Below are 6,563 nucleotides of genomic sequence, written 5' to 3' on the forward strand. Positions count from 1 at the left end.
TATATATATATATATATATATATATATATATATATATATATATATATATATATACACACACATATATATATATATATATATGTACACACACACACACACACACACACACGTTGACATTGATAACATGACTTCTTCTTTCTCCGTCTTTTTTCCCTTAAGCCGGTTCTACATTAGTTGCAAGCCGATCGCAAGTTTGTTTGCGACCAATATCAAGTGTTGATTTCAAAATGCAAACTCGGCTTGCAATTAACATAGAATCGGCTTTATGTTCCAGAATCCCTTGCCGAGCGCGATTTCTACGATTTTCCAAATAGGGAGATCACGAGAAAACGCAGCTGCTCTAAAGAATCAAAAATCGGCCAACTCTACACGGAGATAAGTTTTTTTTAGAATTTACCCTGAAAATATGACAGTGGGACAACATTGTATTTCGAAGAGTTTTATTATATTATTTTATTTTATAAATCTTTCTCATTCGTTAATAAAACTACAATAAAGTATAAAATAAGTTTGATCAATTTTACTGAATCAATTTAACTGAAGTGTATGATAAAAATCTTTAAAATATTGTATTATATCACAATTATTATATTTTCAGGGTAAATTTTAAAAGAAAATTCTCTCTGTGTAGGGGCGCAATCATGTAACGTTTTCCCTGACGCGGAAATATGATGAAAAGTGAAACTTTTTATGTGTATATACGTACATGTATACATATACATATACATATAGTAGTTTTCACTTTTCACGTTTCCTAAAGAAAAATTTTAATCGATCACCTGTTTTCTATAATTGAAAAAGTATATTATATATTTTAATTTTGGAACTTAAAGCAAGATAGGTGCATATTTGGCTAAGTAGAGAAGCAATTGCAGTTCTGCAACTGTTATAAAATTCTTCAATATGATTGGTTTATACATTTGGATCCGTAAGGAATCAAAAATAACCAATTGTATTGAACTCAGCTGTTGGATACTTGCGGCGAAAGCAAGAGAAAGTTTAATGCAGGAATAAAAAAAAGCGATGTATACATACAATTTTTTAAAAATTCACGTTTCCGCGTTAGAAAAAAAGTACACGATTGATTTCTTTCTTTGTTCTTGCACCTTCCTGCGTCCTAGCAGGAAGGTGCAAGAATAAAGAGGGGAAAAAAGAGGGAGGGAGAACCAACCGCGCAGACCTAACGTCGATACGGCGTCTCGTCGGCTCCTCTTCCGCTCCAAATGTCGCCGCACGAACGTCAACGTAAAAATGGCCGCATTTCCAATAGCGACGATCGACGTTCGATGGCCGTGTTCCGATCGACTCGATCGACGTGTCTACGTAGACGCGCGAGCCTGTAGACGTTCTTTTTAAGACTTCCACCGCTCCATCAACGCTTAAAAGAAAGTACACCGTAGAGCGTTTGTGAGGAAGAAAAGGAATCGCGGAAAAGCGCAAGCAATACAGCTGGAATCGAGTCGATGATAGCCGCGACGGCTGCGATCGACGATGTAATATGTATCGCGACAATCGATCGGAAAGACCGAATCACTATTAGCTTTATACAATCACAGTAGATCGAGTTTAGTCAAGTGGCTCCCACGGCCGCGAGGAATGGTATCAGCGTGCCGCGCGGCACCATTAACCCCGACGCTGCTGGCCAACAACTCTTGCCCGCGATACTCTAGTTGCGTATAGTTGGAGGAAACGCCTTTATCCGCAATCCGTTTGAGTGAATTCAAATGGATACCCGAGAGGCTTTTTAACTCCTCCTTCAAGGATTGGAACTTTCTAACAAAGTTGTAACTTACGCACTGAGAAAAAACTAAATTAATTTAGTTAAATAAATAATTTTTTTCTCAGAAAGATCGTACATGCTTTCTAAAAGTTTTTGAGATTGTTGAATTTGATTCTGGTTTCAGAATTCTAAAATTTAAATTTCAAAAAATAATCTGATTATCGTGAAATTATCGGTTTTAGGAGGTTTTTGACATATCTCTAAGTTTGAATATGCAAGTCTGAAAATATCAAATTTCAAAAGGATTAGCAATCTCTAGGAGAGTATAGTGTTACACAGTATAGAGTTCACATAATTATTTGAAAGTCAATTGAAAATCATTAAATTAGTATAATCTCTAGTCAATTTTTGCCACATGCATATATGCTATAGTAGAATTTTCATTTACATATTTAACATAAAATATTACATAAACATATGACAATAAAATATTAACATATAATAATACAATACTATTAAAATTCACTTTGCATCATTATCTACTTATTTATGCTATTTAAGATTAGATAGTATTTTATTCTTATAAATATTTTAGAAAATTTCAATGGCATCAGTCAATGACTATCATTTATTCAGGCAGTTATTCAAATGCTTTCCAAGAATTCCAAGTGTCTCTAATTATTACTGTTTATCTTTTTTAAATTATTAAAATAATGCTTGTTCCATTGTTCCTATAAAACAGATTTTAACTTTAATCTTGATGTAACTTATTTATCTTCTTCTAGTTCTAAGAATAAAATTAAAAAATAAGAATAAAATATAAGTTAAACCCAAATTAAAGTTAATTTATTACAGAAATAATCATTAAATATGAATATTAGAAAAAAATAAAAAATAAATTGAATTGAGATTAAATTAATCTTGTATTGATGAAATTGGGCTTAATGGGTTTTAACTTATTCTTTATCATTTTTTAATTCTTAAAATTAGAAAAGATAAGAAAGAAATTAAACGAGATAAAACTAATCTACAAATTGAAATGGAGCATCAAACGTATATGGCTCGGTTTCGCAAATGTAAGATTAACTTCACTCGGTTTAACTTACTATTTATCTTTTTGTATTTCTAAGCATCAGAAAAAATAGATAACAAATTAAAATTCAGGATTAAAATTAATCTTATGTGGAATTGGGCCTTTGTCTTGTTTTCTGCCATTAAGCTGCCTGTTCTACAGTTATGTCTTATGCCTATTCTATAATATAAATGTTCGTAAGTCGTAATAAGAAATTAGCCAATTACAGTTGAATATGAAAAGAATAATCGACTACAATTAATTGATTTCTTACGGTTTATCGCTTACGACTCTATTATACAACAAGCCTTATTATGTCTGTTCTACAATAGGATCGTAAGTCGTAAGAAATTGGCCAATCACAGTTGAATGTGACAAAAATAATCTACTATGATTGGTTAATTTCTTATAGCTTACAAATTGCGACTCTAATTGTGTAACAGGCCTTAGCCGAACTCCGACAGATGCGCGCGCGCGTGCAAACATGCACGATCGACTTTCAAAGGAATCATCATCAGCGATTAGCACGATCAATTCGCTCAGCTAATGATTCCGTCGATCACTTTCGTTCCATGAATCTATTCTTTATCATTCTTTTCCAGGCGCAATCGAAAAAAAGCTCAAGAGAAAAGAAACTGAAAACGAAGGAGTCAATCGGAGGCGGCCATATTGAGAAGCCAAGATTCCTCAAAGTCGAAGATTTTTCGCATCATTTTCCGCATCTTTTTTACTCCCAAGTGTTTATTTCCGATAATTTACGGAAGACAGTTCGCGGATATATTAATAGCACGTAAAGTACCGTCCCGAGACGATTAATTGGAAACAAACCTTCGTGCCACCTGCTCCAAGGCAGTATAACGTCTCTCGTAGTGGGTCTCGATATTATTGTACATGCGACCACTTTATCGGCAACGACGATAATTAGTGTCGCGTCATCAGCGATGGTGCAGACGGTCGAGTAATCGAGCAGCCAACCAAAAGAACCCCCTCGAAGATCCACTAATCGTCCATTCATCAGTTAGTCTGATGGTTGTGTCAACTCTGTCTCAAAAGTATCGACGACGATACGAAAAAAGATCGTCATCGCGACGTAGCCGGTAGCCGCTCTCTTTTTTAGTTTCCTTTTTCCCCACCTTTCAATTATTTCTATCCTTCTCCATCTCTATCTATCTCTCTTTCCTCTCCCTCACTCCGCTCCAACTTGTTTAATTCTTGTCGAGTTCTTTTCCGTTCTCTCCGGTTTGCCGGCTTCGATCACAAATATCGCTCTTTCGTCACCGGAGTCAGCACTGGCCGTCGGAGCGGATGGCGGATCGTGGAAAGACTACGAGAAGGCGAACAGGCGCAGCCCCTTCCCTCCCCCACCTTCGCCGCGCCCTTGTGGTCGGCGTCGGCCGATCAGCAGAAGCAACGGTGATGGCGATGTCGCAGCCTGGGCGCCCTCTGCAATTCTCTGCAATTCCGATTCCGTCCCGAAGCCGGAAGAAGCGCATCATATTCCTCTCGACGATTCCTTCTTCTCGGCGTTTCGTTCATTCGTTTCAGGGTGCCATTTTATTCGTGCGTTTTCACCGTGCACGATAAATGCGTGCAGAACAGAGAGATCCTCGGATCTCTCTATAGCCAATCAACAGCCTTGAAAAAATTTTATTTCATGCGTCATACGATAAAAACGCACGAATAAAATAGCGGCCTCAAGCTGTTTTCCTTTTAAAAGACAGTCGATACCAGGGTTGTCAGATTGAGCTATTTTCTGCTATTTGGATTATTCAAGAAGCAAAGTTGCGATGAAAAATAGCTTCTGTGTCAATTACGAATTCGATTACCGTTGTTCAATTGTTCTTTTTTATTAAACAAGCAAATTGCGAAAAGTAGCCCAATTTTACAATCGTAATCAATACAAACATTGTTCCATCCTTCTTGACATTCAATGAATAACAAAAATAGAGTACATTTGTATTGTCTGTGTCTCTTAAAAGCAAATCTTAATTGATTCACCAAAAGTCCAGCGATTTTAGGCAGTGCCCGAGGGAGAAACAATTCTCGTCATTCGGATGTTCGATGACATTTAATTACATAGAAGAATTACAGAGAATTCCTACAATAGATCTCAACTATTTGAAAAAAGTATGAACGTTGAAAGTATCGAGTCCTAGGTATCCATCTTTTCTCTAGTAGAATGAAAACGTGAAAATAAACTTTTTATTATATAAATATTTGTGTGTTTATATATATATACATAAAAAATGTTTACTTTCCACGTTTCCGCGTTAAGAAAAAAATTACATGATTGATCCTGAAAGTATAGATTATAAAACTATTTAGTTTCTCTAAAATAGAATATAATAGAAATCTAGGAAACAATTAAATACTTTCAATAGAATCCATTTTGAACAATTCCGTATCCTACTCCCCGTTTATTTCTCAGAACGGCCCATTTTAATCCTTTCTATTCTTGTCGCGGAGACGTTTTTATTGTACATCGTATTTTCATCCCGAGAATCCTCTCTTCCGTTCCGCAGCGGTAACACCTTAAAATCTATCATTCCTATTTAGTCACGTCTCTTATCGTTTGCTATTATTATCGCTAATTGTCTCTTCCTTCCTAGCGAACTCGTTGCACTAAGCATTCGGACGGGAACGTCTCCCTCGCCGTTGCCTCTCAGGGTCGCCTACTTTCCGGTCCTGACGGAACCACGTCGGTTCGTCTCGGCGATTCTCGGTCTGCAGATCTCGACAGCTGAGAGCAAATCCTCGGAGCCGCAGAATATATCGACATACCGACCATGTGTCTCGCCGATATATCGTTTCCTCCGGGGCGGAGCAAAGCGCGCCTCGTATACAGGGTGTCCCAGGCGTCCGGACGATGCTTTCTATCAATGGAAGTGTCGACAATAGTTTTTGCTCATTTATTATTATGTTTTTTCAGCACTAACATTCTATGCGATTCAGAGGCTGCAATAGGAATTGGGGATGTGGCAGCTGATCGCATACACACCTACTACCCACACACAAATGATACACACTCTTTCTATTCCCATCCCGGAAACTTAAGTACATATTATGGAATTATTCAATTATTTTTTATATTTCAGAAGTAATTACAAAGGAAATAGTAATAATATAATAATAATAAATAATATTATATATATATATATATATATATATGTATCATAATATATTATTACAATAATATATAATATTATTTCTATATTATTATTTAATTGAAATTATTTCCATTGGAATATTATATAATACTCCAATGAAAATAATTCTAATCAAAATTCATGTCGAATGTTTCGTATAATACGAGTAATTTATTTAATATCTCTTGATAAGAGGGACAAAATGTAAAATACACACATATGTTGACATTACAGCATAATAATTTAATAAAGCGTGAAATAATTTTCGCGTGAAGTAATTACATACAATAGAATGTGTTTTGCGCGAGCAAAAGAGCAACGCAGGAGTACTCTTACCCTCTACAGAAAATGGGGGAGGGAAAGGGGGAAGGGGAGAGAGATTTATCTTCGCTTCAAAGATTACGTAAATTACAACGAGAGTTCCCATTCCAAAATATATATCTTTTTTCTCTTTTCAACATTATGATTTACACGAGCATACGTGACATCACCGGACGAATGTTGTGTCGGAAGAGGCGACCTTTTGGAGCGCGGCATCGCGCAATGGTCGCGATAACAACGTTTGATGTGTGTGTGTGTGTGTGTGTGTGTGTGTGTGTGTGTGTGTGTGTGTGTGTGTGTGTGT

At 36.2% G+C, this 6,563-nt stretch overlaps 1 protein-coding gene across 1 annotated transcript in view; it reads right to left on the reverse strand.

Annotated features, from left to right (window-relative positions):
- LOC105618906 (zinc finger protein 91-like) overlaps positions 1 to 6,563 on the reverse strand; it is a 21,815-nt gene that overhangs the window by 9,361 nt on the left and 5,891 nt on the right. The gene's annotated exons all lie outside the window — the stretch shown is intronic.

This window comes from Atta cephalotes (assembly GCF_000143395.1).
Source record: "Atta cephalotes unplaced genomic scaffold scaffold00018, whole genome shotgun sequence".
Lineage (NCBI taxonomy): Eukaryota > Metazoa > Arthropoda > Insecta > Hymenoptera > Formicidae > Atta > Atta cephalotes.